Source organism: Dendrobates tinctorius, unplaced genomic scaffold, assembly GCF_039654945.1.
Source record: "Dendrobates tinctorius isolate UK_male_01 unplaced genomic scaffold, ASM3965494v1 ptg000098l, whole genome shotgun sequence".
Taxonomy (NCBI): Eukaryota; Metazoa; Chordata; class Amphibia; order Anura; family Dendrobatidae; genus Dendrobates; species Dendrobates tinctorius.
In genome coordinates, this window is record NW_027361766.1 from 4,767,721 (window position 1) to 4,785,273 (window position 17,553).

At 46.8% G+C, this 17,553-nt stretch overlaps 1 long non-coding RNA gene across 1 annotated transcript; it reads left to right on the forward strand.

The window, feature by feature from the left end:
• The first annotated feature begins 6,323 nt into the window (after positions 1-6,323).
• Positions 6,324-7,260, forward strand: LOC141099174 (uncharacterized). Its single transcript, XR_012234425.1, has 3 exons — positions 6,324-6,437; positions 6,533-6,601; positions 7,131-7,260. It is a non-coding gene; the product is annotated as an uncharacterized lncRNA (long non-coding RNA).
• The last annotated feature ends 10,293 nt before the right edge of the window (positions 7,261-17,553 follow it).

The window sequence follows — 17,553 nt, forward strand, 5'->3', positions numbered from 1 at the left end:
CTTTGAAACCCTGCAGTTATTCAGATAGCTCCCCACCCTACTCTACATGATTGCTAGATACTTCTCCATACACACAGAAGTAGAGACCTGTAGATCAAGCACAATATAGTAGGGAGATGGCAGCAGAGACATGCCTCTGACTAGTCTTCCTGCCCTGTAGCCTGCTCAAGAGGCTTAATCTGCTAGTTGTCAGCTCTCAGACTATTAAAAGAAGCTGCAAACAAAAAAACCTCACCAAGACTAAAGGGGGTTTCACACTAAGCGATCTCGCTAAGTGTGAAATGCAGCGGCGACCAGACCCCCCGTCAGCTATCGCTGATCGTGCTCGAATGTGCAGGTACATTTTTCCATCGCTGGCGTCCCGCTGGCCAGTAATCATCGTTGTGTTTGAATCTTAAAAACGACGAGCGACGTCGATAGCGACGCAGAGCTCAGCGACACAGGCGTGACTTACCGGCCACGCCTCCTCTGCCCCTATTGGTCTTTACAGCGCTCACAATGTGCGAAATGTATCCGACGTAGGTATAAAAGACAACACTGTAGCGCCTCATTCAACACTTTGTTCCCGTGCATAGTGGATGGTATTAACTGGTTTGGCTTCAACGTTCCTGTGTGAGTCGCTACAGCGTTTATATTTTAACGGCTTTCACACCGCGGTTGCTTCAGCGTCCCTATCGCAATCGCTATTGCGCTTTTATTTGTGGATTCATTTTATTCATCAAAGGACAACTCTGTTTGCCAGGTATGTATTTAAATTGTACCGAAAGTTGCCTTCCCCCATTTTAGTTTGCCCCTTGTTGTACACTCGTCCACCTCCATTATCTCTATTGATAAGCGTTAACTTTTCAAGCTCTGCGATCCAAGATCAGCAATTTAAACATTTCTATGTACATTGTGTCCATACGCATTGGACTTGGCATCCATTTTTTGTTAAAAACCGTGCCCACCCCATTCTTGCTATTTTTGAGCGTAACAATTTGAAAGCGCAGCGACCATGTATATGCAATTCAAACTCTTTTTTATTTCCTTTTCTATGGCCATTGTGTCCATACGCATTGTCGTTGGCAGCCATTTTAGATGACAGACCGCGCCCGCCCCCATGCTTGCTGTTTTGTAGTGTAATACTTTTATTGCTTATTATTAACCATGTTTCTGCAATTTAATTTTTTTTTACATTTTGTATGTCCATTGTGTCAATACGCACTGGGCCTGCACAGCCATTTTAGTTTCAGACCGCGCCCGCCCCCTTTTCTTGCTACTTTTCAGCGTGACACTTTTATAGCTCAGCGACCATGCATCAGTTTTTCACTCTCTATGTTACCTATTGTATGTTCATAGTGTCCATACGCACTGGCCTGGGGCATACATTTCAGGTGTCAGACCGCTCCCACCCCATTGTTGTTATTTGTTGGCTTTATACAATTGAAGCTCTTGTTTCCAATTTGTCTAATGATTTGATTTTATTTTGCAGTTTTTATATCATGAACGGCGCAGAGCGTGCTATTGTGGCTGCTGCTTTGGTGTTGGAGGGTGGTCGGCTACATGAAGAGGCACTGATGCAAGAGAGGCGGTCCAAAAGAAAGTGGCGCATGTGGACCAGAGAGTGGCTGGCGAAGAGGTCCAAATTCTCACATACACAGCTCGTAAGAGATCGTAAGAAATCCTCAGGATTTCAGGAACTATCTGCGGATGTCAGAGGACTCTTTCAAATTTTTACTAGCCAGTGTGACGCCATTGATTGAAAGGAGAAATACAAAAATGCGAGCTGCTGTGCCGGTAGACAAACAATTGACCGTGACGCTGAGATTCCTGGCCACCGGACGATCACTCAAAGATCTGCAATTTTCTTTGCCGTTTCTTTGTCACTGCTCAGCAGTTTGATTCCTGAAACATGCAATGTCATAGTCCAAAGCCTCAGGAGCTACATCCAGTTTCCAAAAACAGAGGCGGACTGTAAAAATATTGCCTCTGATTTTGAGCGGCTTTGGCTGTTCCCAAACTGTGGGGGGGCTTTGGATGGTAAACATGTGAGGATCACCCAACCGCCGAAAAGTGGATTCTATTTTTTCAATTATAAGGGCTATTTTAGTGTAATCCTTATGGCCCTTGTTAATGCAAACTACGAGTTCATAAATGTTGATGTAGGCATGAACAGCAGGGTTTCAGATGGGGGAGTGTTAGAACACACACTTTTTGGAGAGCGATTGAACAACAGTGGCCTGAACCTGCCTCCCAACACAGAGACAACCGCCAACCTCAACTTTGTTTTCGTCGGTGATGAAGCCTTCCCGCTGCATGCCAATCTGCTGAAACCGTACCCCCAAAAAAGTGTCTCGGAGCAAACACGGATATTTAATTACCGTTTGTCAAGGGCACGAAGGGTTGTGGAGAATGCGTTTGGCATCATTGTCAGCCGCTTTCGGATTTTCCACACACCCATAAACCTAAAGTTGGAATCCATTGACTCGGTCGTTATGGCTTGTTGCGTGCTGCACAATTTTCTGCGGCGCCTTGATGCAAGATGCAAACGATTACACTCCGCCTGCCTTTGTGGACTCTGTTGACACGACAAATGGTCAGGTTCTTCTTGGTGGGTGGCGTGACAATGATCCCGCAGTACCTGGACTTCAAGTACTGGCAAGGGGAAGAAACTGTGATGATGCAAAGGCCTGCAGGCAGCAATACTGCCAATATTTTAATGGGCCGGGTGCTGTTACTTGGCAGCATCAAATCCAGACAGCAAAAGTGTATATTTAACATGTTTCTTTTATTCTTGTGTGATAAATACAACAATAAATTCAAATTGTTACTACTTTACAAAGTGTTTGTGGTTTTTAAAAGAAAAAAAAAGGGAACGTTCCAATATGCTATGTTCCACACAGTATATACAGGACATCCCCACACGGTATATACAGGGCAACCACACACGGTATACAATGCCCAGCCCCGCATGGTATACACAAGGCAGTCCAACTCGGTATATAAAGCCCAGCCCCGCATGCTATATGCTGGGCAGCCACACACGTTATATAAATACCAGCCCCGCATGGTATATACAGCCTAGCCCCACACGGTATATAAAGCCCAGCCCCGCATGCTATATGCTGGGCAGCCACACACTTTTATATAAATACCAGCACTGCACGGTATATACAGCCCAGCCCCACACGGTATAAAAAGCCCAGCCTCGCACGGTATATACAGCCCAGCCCCATACGGTATATACAGGGCAACCACACACGGTATACAATGCCCAGCCCCGCATGGTATATACAAGGCAGTCCAACACGGTATATAAAGCCCAGCGCTGCATGCTATATGCTGGGCAGCCACACACGTTATATAAATACCAGCACCGCACGGTATATACAGCCCAGCCCCACACGGTATATACAGGGCAACCACACACGGTATACAATGCCCAGCCTTGCATGGTATATACAAGGCAGTCCAACACGGTATATAAAGCCCAGCCCCGCATGCTATATGCTGGGCATCCACACACGTTATATAAATACCAGCCCCACACGGTATAAAAAGCCCAGCCCCACACGGTATATACAGGGCAACCACACACAGTATACAATGCCCAGCCCCGCATGGTATATACAAGGCAGTCGAACACGGTATATAAAGCCCAGCCCTGCATGCTATATGCTGGGCAGCCACACACGTTATATAAATACCAGCCCCGCATGGTATATACAGCCCAGCCCCACACGGTATATAAAGCCCAGCCCCACATGCTATATGCTGGGCAGCCACACACGTTATATAAATACCAGTACCGCACGGTATAAAAAGCCCAGCCCCGCATGCTATATGCTGGGCAGCCACACACGTTATATAAATAACAGCCCCGCACGGTATATACAGCCCAGCCCCACACGGTATATAAAGCCCAGCCCCGCATGCTATATGCTGGGCAGCCACACACGTTATATAAATACCAGCACCGCACGGTATATACAGCCCAGCCCCACACAGTATAAAAAGCCCAGCCCCGCATGCTATATGCTGGGCAGCCACACACGTTATATAAATACCAGCCCCGCACGGTATATACAGCCCAGCCCCACACGGTATATACAGGGCAACCACACACGGTATACAATGCCCAGCCTTGCATGGTATATACAAGGCAGTCCAACACGGTATATAAAGCCCAGCCCCGCATGCTATATGCTGGGCATCCACACACGTTATATAAATACCAGCCCCACACGGTATAAAAAGCCCAGCCCCACACGGTATATACAGGGCAACCACACACAGTATACAATGCCCAGCCCCGCATGGTATATACAAGGCAGTCGAACACGGTATATAAAGCCCAGCCCTGCATGCTATATGCTGGGCAGCCACACACGTTATATAAATACCAGCCCCGCATGGTATATACAGCCCAGCCCCACACGGTATATAAAGCCCAGCCCCACATGCTATATGCTGGGCAGCCACACACGTTATATAAATACCAGTACCGCACGGTATAAAAAGCCCAGCCCCGCATGCTATATGCTGGGCAGCCACACACGTTATATAAATAACAGCCCCACACGGTATATAAAGCCCAGCCCCGCATGCTATATGCTGGGCAGCCACACACGTTATATAAATACCAGCACCGCACGGTATATACAGCCCAGCCCCACACAGTATAAAAAGCCCAGCCCCGCATGCTATATGCTGGGCAGCCACACACGTTATATAAATACCAGCCCCGCACGGTATATACAGCCCAGCCCCACACGGTATATAAAGCCCAGCCCCGCATGCTATATGCTGGGCAGCCACACACGTTATATAAATACCAGCCCCGCACAGTATATACAGCCCAGCCCCACACGGTATATAAAGCCTAGCCCCGCATGCTATATGCTGGGCAGCCACACACGTTATATAAATACCAGCCCCGCATGGTATATACAGCCTAGCCCCACACGGTATATAAAGCCCAGCCCCGCATGCTTTATGCTGGGCAGCCACACACGTTATATAAATACCAGCCCCGCACGGTATATACAGCCCAGCCCCACACGGTATATAAAGCCTAGCCCCGCATGGTATCTACAGGGCTGTCAAAGACGGTATATAAAGCCCAGCCCTGCATGCTATATGCTGGACAGCCACACACGTTATATAAAGCCCAGCCTGGTATATACAGTAAAATCCTGCACATGGCCCTGCGACACAGTAACAGCACCGTAGCATCGGCGTGAAGACGCCACTTTATAACCGCCCTCCAGTGGACGCTATAGCGTCACCGATAAGCGCGCACTAGTACCATATTTATTTAAATAACGCAGTAGCGTCAGCAAAAGAGGCGCGATAACGTCGTGACGTCACGACATTCTTGTGGTCGTCCCTGCTGCGGAGTGAAGGCAACACAGGAAGCAATGGCTGGCAGACAGAGAGCTACACCTTGGGGGGAGGCCGAAATGCGCTTCCTGGTACAGGAGATGGAGAGGCGGGATTATGCGTGTGGACAGGCGCATGCACACCCCATGAGACACAAGCGGGCTGTGTTGCGGAGGATCCGGCGAGGGCTGTTACGCCGTTTCGGAGTCGAGCGCACCACGACCCAAATAAGAAAAAAACTGGCGGATCTGCGCTTTCGCTCAAGAGACCTCCTCGCCAGCCTCCAACAACAAGTGCGAAGGGAGCGAGGTGAGTGTTGCAGATTATATGTTCCTCATGTTATATTACTTTTTAAGGATTTTTTTTTTTTTCCTCAGCGTTTACAGTTTGAAAAAAAAAAAAAATTACATTTGCACATGTGAAATTGCACAACTCAAGTTGAAGTGGTATTGCGCTCAGTATTAATTTTTTTCCAACAGCGGCACATGCAGCGGCACCAGCCCCATCACCACCTGCAGCACCACCAGCCTCTGCTGAACACGCAAGCCTGCCGCTGCAAGCATCTCCTGAAGCTGAGCCCGTAAGTTTTTAAAATACATTTATTTATGTTATTAGTAATTTAATTGGGTTGAAAGATAAAAGAAAAGGGGGGGGTAGTTAAGGTTGACATATGGGGAAAGGAAAAGAGATTTTGATTTGTAATAATTTAAAAAAACGAAAGTGTGATCCAGGGAGGAAACCAAAGCAAAAAATTTGTAAACAGACCTGATGGTAAAAATCAAATTTTAAAAAAATATATAAGTTGTATACAAAAAAGTTGCGTGTTGGAGAGAGAGATAATAACAACATTACAAAGAAGTAATCGGTTTCAATTATACAGTATTACAATACCATTTGATTTTGGATGCGCTTTGGAAATGCTCAATGCACAATTTCCAATTTTTAGATACCAGAGCGCGTAAGGACCCCCTCACCCCCCTCTACGCCTCAACCACAAATTGCTTCCTCGACTTCATCCCCAATGGGTGTGTTTTCTCCAGCATCACTCCGAGAAGCTGGAGCAGACTCGACCTCCGGTAATCGAATAACAATTTTCTTGCTTGAATCATGTTTGAAATGATAATTTGTGTAAAAGTTGTTGACATAATATATATATAATTTTTTTTTCTAGTACGTGTTGCCACTCGACGTGGAAGGGCTGTAATCTCCTCATCAGATGAGTCAGAGGCGGCACTAAAACGTAAGTGTTTGACCGCAAGAATGAACCGTATGTACCCATCTGCTGCCACTTTACACTATGGCTGTTATTGCGACCCATAGGATATGGCCCCATATGCTACCACACCTACATTATGCCACCATATGCTGCCCCACACACTATGCCCCCATATACAGCCACATAACACTATACTCCCATTTTCAGACACATTGGATATGTCCACTTATGATGCCCCATCCATAATTCCACCATATGCAGCCTCATTGAAAAAGCCCCCGTTTTGCTGCCAAATACACTATGCCCCTATATGCTGCCGCCTATAACTACTACCCCATATTCTCACCAATACAATATGGGCCATTGATTATTCCCCCATATGCAGCCTCATTGTAAAAGCCCCCTTTTGCTGCCAAATAGACTATGCCCCCATACGCTGCCGCCTATAACTATTACCCCATATTCTCACCTATAGAATATTGGCCATTGATTATGACCGCATATGCAGCCACATCCTACATAATAATCTAAACAATCTCAATTTCCTCTACAGAAATACCAACCTTACCTGATCTCTTGGCAGCACACAGGAGAGCGATGTCTGCGTTACACCAACTCGGAGTGATGCTGGACCGATTTGTGGCAGCACAACTGCAGGGTGAAAACATTTAATTTTGTTTTGCGTATTATTTTATGTTGTACCTTTTATAATTTTTTTGTTAAAAAAAAAATATATATATGTCATGTTGACATATGTAAAATTAAAAAGGTTTGTTTAAAAATCGTTCATAAAAAAGGAATTAAAAAAAACAAAAGAAAAAAAAAAATTAAAAGTTAAGAAACTGACAATGTCAGTAATTTAAACATGACTTAGGAAAGTCTGACTGACGGCTTCACTGTAATGACCCCTCCCAAAACCCACACTTACCCCTTCTTAACTTAAATAAGACACGACTGCGTGACATTGGATGTAAAAGGCCACAGCAGCCCCGTTTATTAACACCAAACAAGCAATAACATTTTATCCATAAACGTAGAAATATTCCATAAACATAACCACCAGCAAAAGGAGGGGGGGTAAATGAAGAGTCCATTGTACATGATTGCAACACCAGCTCCACCACGTGCCCTCAGCCGCACCACACCGGCTCGAGGACACCCAGCCGAGTGTTGCAAAACCCATTGTACATGATTGCAACACCAGCTCCACCACGTGCCCTCAGCCGCACCACACCGGCTCGAGGACACCCAGCCGAGTGTTGCCCGACCAATGTCCTGCTGGGACCCAGCCCAGCAGGGACCCACGTTAACATGCCCCGCTGTGACCGAGCACAGCAGGGTCCCACGTTAACATGTCCTGCTGTGACCCAGCACAGCTGGGACCCACCTTAACCAAGTATACCATTGCACCACCAGGGGTAACCCGCTCCTGCACTGGGTTCACCCCCCCGCTCTTTGTGCAATCCACCGACTTCAAATACCCCCCTCCTTTCCGCCACCGCGAGCACGTATGACACCTTGTACGTGCGAGTACCACCACCAAAAACCCAACCCGAGCCGACTCTGCGGCTCGAGTAACCAATGTTTCTGTACCAAGACCAATCAATCAAAACTGATCCCCATTAGACCTCACAATGCCAACCTACACCAAAATACCAGTGCAACAAGGTCAGCCACACCCAAGACCTGCAACTAGCCAACCGCATCGTCCAATCCTATGCACCGCCTGCGCGACCAGTCCCCAACCTGAGCCGCCGCCTCTGCCTCGTTGAGACCGCAACATTGCAGGCGCCTCCGAAAATTATACTTCACCTAATAATTAATCAAAGCCAACCATTATTGCCATGAACAAAAGAACCTACATTGGTTCCCCAAACCTCCGATAGATTCTTGAAAATGTGCCCAGTAAAACCCACTATGTAGTCATTCCAAACAGGAGCCCTTATGGACACCAACATGAGCACGGCTCCCAGGCAGAAAATTGCACTCCACCTGATAATAATCAAAGCCAACCATTATAGACGTAACAACAGAACCTACACTGGTTCCCCAACCTCTGACAGATTCTTGAAAAACGTGCCCCACTATATAGTCATGAACAACAACACGAGCATGGCTCCCAGGCAGGAGCATTCAGGCCCGATGTCTCAGATCAAACTCCTTGACGCCCCAGCGACCAAGTCTCCACCACACACGTGCAGTACCAAAACGCTGTTGGTCCCGTCAACCCTGCGTGATAGCATCTATCTTAAAATATCCACCCAACTAGAAAACATAAACCAATCCACCCCATAATCACCACGACCTGGAACAAATTAATTGTGTGCATCACCCGTGCACTTCGAACCCAGAATCACAACACTATTGTTGCCACCCTCTTACCAAAAGTGAGATGTACTCCGCACCCATTCCCCGCTGAACTCACAAACTACTCGACACTACTCACAAAAGAAAGAAAAGCGACTCCACACCACCTGAAGTCCAGGAAAACTCAGACACACATCACGTCTCCTGAAAACCCCAGACACCATAAACCCGGGCCATCCGTCAAAACATTGCACTCACCGATGCCCGATGCTTGTCCACCACTCAGCCTTAAAGCACCGCAAAAAGCACCCCCAAACGGAGCACAGCCCCAGACGATTACCAGGTCCTTAGAATCATTAAAAGTCAATGCACATCGCACTATCTTCCCCTGCCACAGCGTACCACCAGCCCGACATTAATGAAAGTAATGTTATAGCTGCAACCTGCTCACACACTACCTAAAGTACACCTCCCCCGCAGCAGCGCTGCACCACAACCGTGTCCCCATAATACCAGCCGGTCCTGACAAGTGCGCATAACGGAATAAATGACATAGCCATGTATTGCCGGACGGGCTACACCCACGCGGGAGACCATTCACACGGCCATCGAAACAACATGTCCTGCCTCATGCTCTATACAGAATTCCTGACAAATGGAACAACACCCGCTGGATAAACAAACCGTTCACCAACCAGGACCCCCGAGACCAGTAATGCACACGCTGGGTTACCCAACTCAAATGTTGCATCATCCTTGCGCCACACTTCACCCTGGCCCCCCCGTCCGGGGGCACCCAAAAAGAAAAGACTCTAAGGAGAGCTGTATACCCAGAAGGCAAAGCAGGACCAGCTGCACCCACAATAAACCTCCTAGCCCATTGTAACGAAAAACTATCCACTCTGTATAATAAACTCCTACGTAGCTGCAATCAACGGCTGTAACAAATACCACCCGATACAGTCTGCCAAAAGCTCAATCGGCAACCCTAAAGAACCGCAGTGAGAACCCACCAGTCCTTACGTACAAAAGTTGTTAAAACTGCCCCAGGGCAGCCACGACCAGCAAATTACCGTAAGAACGCCATATGACTGCAGATCATGCAAAAACCCCCAGTGGATCGTAGCCTCACGTATTCAATAACCAAAATCAACCCCCCAAAACAGCAGCGCGATATACACGGGAACCTAATAACGACCCCCGACCTGACACGATGTACTCGTTAACCTAACCTGACTTAGACATAGGGCCCCAGGTGAATCAAACACTTTGACTTATCCAAACACATGATAACCGCAACAACGCCCTGAGCATGAAGAAACCCAAAGTAGTCAAGGGTTGGACCATGAACAGAAATAAGCACACCACCTTCCCTAATACCAGATAGTAGTCCCAGGTTGGCCCATGAACAGAAAATAAGCACTGCACCATCCCTAATAACAGATAATCCCCGACTACCACACAGAAACCAAACCACGGACCTCAACAACCGGACATTGACCAACCAGCTCCACGCCATATTTACGTACCCCCAGAAATTAACCAGGAAAACAAATCCGGTAAAAGGTCAACTCCAAGCCCCCCGGGGGAAATGTCATCCATTGCTGTCAGAAAGGCAGGTTCCCAAAAGATCTGCCGTCCCAAGCATCTCGACCTCACCAGAATGTCTGCCGCAACAAACCAAAATGCCCCTAGTGAACATGAAAACCCATAGTACACTCAAAGCCCCTATTGGAGAACCGAACCCGGCATATAAATAAAACACACCCTAATGAAAACTCGACCACCTACCCCCTCACCTCTGACCAGCAATAGAACACACCCCACTGTAACGTGAAAGATTAAGCCGCCCGATGCACTACCCAAACAGATCACCACGTCAGTGAACTGCCATCCAACCCTTATCAAATACTAGGCGCGGCGATAAAACTGCTCACCACATCAGTGAACTACCATCAAGCCCTTATCAAATACTAGGCGCGGCGATAAAACTGCTCACCACATCAGTGAACAACCATCAAACCCTTATCAAATACTAGGCGCGGCGATAAAACTGCTCACCACATCAATGAACTAACATCAACCTTTATCAAATACTAGGCGCGGCGATAAAACTGCTCACCACATCAGTGAACTAACATCAACACTTATCAAATACTAGGCGCGGCGATAAAACAGCTCACCACATCAGTGAACTACCATCAAACCCTTATCAAATACTTGGTGCGGCGATAATCCTCCAGCCCAAAGACCCCATGCCTATAACAATAAACCATAAAACTGGCATGGATATGGCTATCCACCACCGCTCTGCCAATATCCGTATCACCACCTGAATTACTCACAAACCGCCATGGAATCACCACCAGTCATACACAAACACCCAGAGAATGCAAGCACAATTATACTAACCAAAATAAAATGATGTCGTCACCTATAGATATACCCACTATCATAAAAGCAAACTAGCATGAAATTAAAAAATACCTCCCAACACTCATGAAGCGCACAAAACAGCCTCCTGGACCACAAAGCAACCATTCCCTCACAGATTCGAACGCTGTCCACATGGACCAGCCGCGCATCTTTCCGAACCCACAGACAAACACCCGAAACCATACGTAGCAACACCCTTCCCAACCAATATAATCTAGACATTAATAAAGGTTTAAGTGAGCCTTACTTACTAGGCTGACTCCGCGGAACCCCACGGAACAGCCGTCACGTGTCCTCCGCGTCGAGCACCGCATCTGCGATCTTCTCCATGGATCTACGCCGACTGCAGCCCTCCTGGGCCGCAGCGCCAGCACCCAGACCGACTGTCCGTCCGGGAACGCATGGCAAAAAGTCACTGGCTCGGAGCCTCAAACAGGGGGGGAGGTTGGCGCTCCAGCCGCAGGCAACACCTCCTGAATCTGGCACCCAACGCCGGGGGAACGCGACGCCGGACCACATGACCTGTGGCCCCTGGCAGCTGAAGGGTGGCCACATGACCGAGCCACCGCCCGCTTCCCCCCAGCGCCGCGAGAAAGGAAGTGAGGCCTGTGAAGTCACACACCACCTCGCCACCGGGCTCCTTGCCGCGTCACGTCACCGCCGCCCACCGATGCCGATGACCGCGCCGGGTCAGGTGACCACGCCGGGTAACGTGGCCGCGACGTGCGTGTCACCACTGTATGACGCGATCCGAAATGGAGGGGAGGCCGGCCACGTCACTCACCGCCCCTTTACCTTGCTGCCTGCTTCTCGACTTCTGGCTCTGGCCCCGCGATGTCTTCTGCAACAGGTCTGCTAATGGGGCTCATCCTCCGCTGCAAACATAACTCCGGGCTGAGGTGCTCAGGAGGCCGTGATCGTCGCTGCCGCTTCGGAGGCAGAGGGGTCCCATCTTCTCCGCCGTCGCCATCACCAGACCATCGCTGCAGCTGTTCCTTCATCCACCGCTGGCCGCGCTGCTCCATCATCCTCTTCATCTGTGCCACGAGGTATTCCATCTTCTGGATCCAAAGATTCAAGCTGAAGTCCCAGATGTGAGGAGCTGACGATTCCGGACGTCTGCAAGGTAAGGAATGACCATCCCCCCACAGTTCTGCCCTATATATCCATCCCACTACTGACCACTCCCTGCCAACTCACATTGCACAATAAGCCCCATAGCTCCAACCCACACCTTCCCCACAAGCACAAAGCACTACTGACCACTCCCTGCCAACTCACATTGCACCATAAGCCCCATAGCTCCAACCCACACCTTCCCCACAAACACAAAAGCACTACACCTTACCCTTCACTAACCCTCAGGCCTAGCATCCCTCCTTAGTCATGTGCGCCCTCCCTGTAGCCCCTTTGGGGCAGGCGTCCGGGCTTGCCTTTAAAAAATGTTATTTTGGAAAAACAATTCTACATCTCATGTGGCACCTTTTTTTGGCATCGTAACAGATAGAATATTAATTTTATAAAAAAACACACTTTTTCGTAGGGAGCACTACACGTACAGGGCTAATTGCAGGCTTTACATAACTACACACCAGCCAATGAATCCCGCCTTTATCGCGCGGCAAAACACTTTTTCACAGTCTACAAAGAACTTGTAACAGGGATCATGTGTTATGCAAAAATTAAAATTTTATTTCATTTTTTCAAACAAAGAATAAAGAAACAAAACTAAAACAGGTTCTTTAATTAATTTAACAATAAGTAAACAATAAAACTATAATTGAGTGTAAAACCAGTCAGAGTCATTCAGTTGCTGCCGTGCAGGATTTATGAATGGGGCAGACTGAAAATGTGGGGTTCCAAAGTTCATGCTCTGTATTGGCTGAATCATCCTTCTTGGCGTGCTGGTTACATGTTCTTGCATCTGCGGCCATGGGTTTTGTGACATAGACTGGCCATCCACAAGAGTATAAGTGTCTGTAAGTTTGCCGACAGCAGCTTTATTTAGCGTTTCAAAGATTAGTCTCTCGGCCTGTAGCCTTTGCATTTCGTCGAGTGACCGAAGTCTATCATCCACCATGTGTGCAAAGCCACCAATTGCTTGTTTTTCCTGCTGCACCAATATGTTCTTAGCTAAATCTACAAACTCTGGAAAAGGAGGAGCAGTGGCCTTTCTTTTTCGACTCATTGGGAGACGCCTTTGCACAGTGTACGCTCCCGCGGACACACTTGCCTCCTCTGCAATGATGGACATCCTGTCGTCGGTTGCGTTTGGTGTTGCTGGGGTTTCCTGTATGACACATGCTGTAGGTGAGACATCTTCTGTTACATGCTGCAAGAACAGAAAAACCAGGTTAAAACACAGAAAAATTAAAAAGTGTTGTCTAAATACATAACAGAAATTATTATGAGGGGGAGAGAAGCGGTACTGGCTATGTAATGACATCGACCGTTTGTAGAAATTTTGTAATGATAACACAATTACACGTGTACAGTTATCAGCTGTGAACAAAGTTTTCAGTCATGGACTCATTCATTAAAATTCAACAATAGCATGTACATAGCTATGTATCATTGGTTTTTAGAGGGAAACCCAAAACATACTTACATCGCCAAGAGGGGAATCAGGCCGTGTCACTGTTTCTTCCTCTTCAGGCAGTGACATTGAACAATGCATAGGCCGGGAGATTTCCTGGTCTCGTGTAAACTCCAGTAAGTTGTAGTACCACAACCTCGGAACATACACATCATTGGTACCCGCCCCCGACCTGGTAGACTTTTCCACCTTGTTCAATTCTTTCTTGTAGACAGTGCGTAGTGCCTGTATTTTTTTTTTAATAACAGCCTCATCTACCGTTTCGCTGGGATGATGTTCTTGATATAGTTGCACAAGTTTCTCATATGCAACCTTCTTTTTGTACTTATTACTGTGGTCAAGCGACTTCACCTTCCAGAGGCAGGGCATTGACCGATACATGTCAATAAATTGGCGTATGAAGTCTTGGCTACTTGCTACTTGGCTACTTGCTGCCATCTTAAAAAAAAAAAGAAAAGGAAATGGTAAGAACGTTTCATTTCGGCATGGTGGCTCAGTTACGGCACGGTTCAAGAATGGGGGCGGGCACGGTCTCAAAAGTAAAATGGCTGCCCAACATGTGCATATGGACACAATGGACATACACTAGATAAAAAAGAGTTTGAATCGCAGAAGCTTGGACGCTGACCTATAAAAGTATCACGTTCAAAAATTTCACGAATGGGGACGGGCGCGGTTTGTAAACTAAAATGGCAGCCCAGACATGTGCATATGGACACAATGGACATACACTAGATAAAAAAAGAGTTTGAATCGCAGAAGCTTGGTCGCTGACCTATAAAAGTATCACGCTCAAAAATTTCACGAATGGGGGCGGGCGCGGTCTCTAAAGTAAAATGGCTGCCCAGACATGTGCATATGGACACAATGGATAAACAAAAGTTTATGCTTTCAAAAAGAAAGCAATGGTGGTGAGCCTGGAAAGCAAAAAAGGAAAACAAATAAAATTGCGTACACAAAAATTATAACTTTTGACCCAAAACAAACCTACCTTTGACGGTGTGAAAAATCCGAAAGTTATGGAGGAGAAAAAAGAAAAAATACGTAACTAGCACTGTTGATTCTTCAGATGGTCTCAAAAATGGAGGTGTTGGAAAATAACGCTGATGAGTGTTCAAGAGGGACGCTGAAGGACGAATAGCAAAATCAAACCAAAAAATGCACTTGTGTCTCTAAGGACAAAAATGCTGGTTTTGAAGCTAACCACAGCGCTCCAGAGATTTAAACTGAAACGCTACTACGTCCTCTTTAATTACGCCGCCGGCCAATGAGAGCGCAGCAGTGACCACCAATCGGTGCTTGGGAGGTGTTGTAAATGAAACGCTGAAGCACGCCCACCGAGGTCTGAATCGCTTTCTATTAAGTAATGTGAAAGGTACTCAACGACCAACGAGGTCGCTATGCAGATCGCTGATCTGTCTAGAGTCGTTGACGAGATTGGACTGTTTGAAAGCTATCTAGCGATCACGTAACGACGCACCAGCGATCTATGCCTGGTCGGATCGCTATCGTTATCGTTGGTGCGTCGCTATGTGTAAAAGGCCCTTTAAACCTCATCCAAACTGTGAGGCATGCCTGGAACCTGGATGCTTTGTGTGTCATTGAGGGAACAATTGATTCAAAGATGTAAGAAAACATTTTATGGTAGAATGTACAGGCAGCACAAATATTCTCCAGCTGAAGTGATGCTAAGTGATGCTACAAGACAATGGCCCAAAGCGACAAAGCCAGCAGTGCACATACCATACAAGTGTGTTGTGTACTTGTGGTGCCCTGTGTCTTTACTGTCACAAAGGGGTTAAATATGTACTGTTTTGCATGTGTTTTGTGAGCAATGGGAGTTATGCTTTATCTACTAGAGACCACAACACATACACACAATTTACCTCAATCCCTTACTTGTCTGAAGCTTAGAGCTTTGCAGACATACCCCAACTGGGAGGGGGAGGAGTCGAGTTTTTGTTTTCAGTGAAGAAGAAGGTGGAGGAAGATGGAGAACGCTCCTGGAAGCCATGATATGTGCTCCCTCCAGGAGTAAAGCTAAGAAGAATCAGGGAGTAAGCCCCTAGGCAATCCATGCCTTAGAGCAGGGTGGTAAGCTGAGAGACTGTGTGGGTTTATACAACCAACAGCAGAGTGTTTTCCCCGTGAAGACTGCAGCAAACTAGGATCAATGAAGGATTGTGCAAGAAAGAACTGGAGCTTCACACAGGATCCAAGCTGCAAGTTGCCAGAGGAGGAAAACACAGTGAGTAGTGGCTATACTGGAAGTTCCAAACTCCCGGAACCCTTGGTCCCTGAAGGGATTAGAATAGCAGGAAGCTTACACCGAGTCACAGCAAAGGGAAGGATAACTCCCATTCTGCAGATCAGACTGTAAACCTGGTGAGAGTTGTAATATCTCCTCTAAACTGCATCAGAACTACAGTAAATGATAAAGTGAATTTCCTTGTCTCCTGCCTTTTTACTCCATGCCTTCTACTTCCATCACCATCTCTGGGGGTCAGCCCTGGTTGGAGAGGGTTAAACATCTGCATTGCCATCACCATCTACTCCCCCAGGGACCATCTGCAGTGTCGGCTATACTACAGTTGAACACTCCAACTCGCGTCACGTACTCTTTTTCCAATTTCTTTTATTTTTACTTTATTTTTCAATCCCCATTTCACTGTCCCTGGGGCACCGGGCACGGCTGCCTCACCCGTGACCTCCTGAATCTAACGCTGCCCGGCAACCTGTGTACCCCGCTCTGGGCGAGACACACTGCTTCTATTGTGCTCCATGCATGAGTATAGCGTTCTAAATATTATTTTTTCACTAGCTAAATGTGAAACAGCATGCAATATCCCACCTTGTCATTTAGTGGTGTGGAGACGTAGTTCTGTGATTTGAGCTGTAGTGCATGAAGAAATATTTTTTGGGGGCAGTTGCTAGCGTGATTCACAATGCCATATGTCACCTTGTTATTTAGTGGGGGTGAAATACAGTGTGCATAGCTCATGCACATTAAAAAAAAAAAGATAATTTTTCTGTTGCAAAACGTGATTCAGCTCACTGTAGCCCACACTGTCATTTTGTTGGGTTTAAATTTAAGCTGTCTGCAGACCTGACGCACATAAAAAAAAGAAAAAATTCTGTTGCTAAACATGATACAGGCCGCCAAATTCCACATTGTAATTTTGTGGCGGTTAAATTGTTGTGTGTGCAAAGCTGTTGCACATAGTAAAAAAACAGCATTTTTTGGGTTTTTCAAACGTGATACAGCAGGCTAAATCTGAATTTGAAATTGTTTGGAGCATATTTTCTAGTTTATACAGGCGTCATCCACACTAAAAAAAATATTCTTCTGTTGATAACGTCGTACAGTAGGGGACATCTCACTTAGAAATTGTTTGTAGCATCTAGTCTGTTATAGAGGCCTAATCCACAGGCTTCATAAAAAAAATCTTCTGTTACTAACGTTGTAAAGCAGAGGACATTTTACTTTGAAATTGTTTGTAGCATCTAGTCTGTTACACAGGCCTAATTCACAGGCACCAAAAAACTCTTCTGTTACTAACGACGTACAGTAGGGGACATCTCACTTTGAAATTGTTTGTAGCATCTAGTCCAGGGGTCTCAAACTGCATTCCTCGAG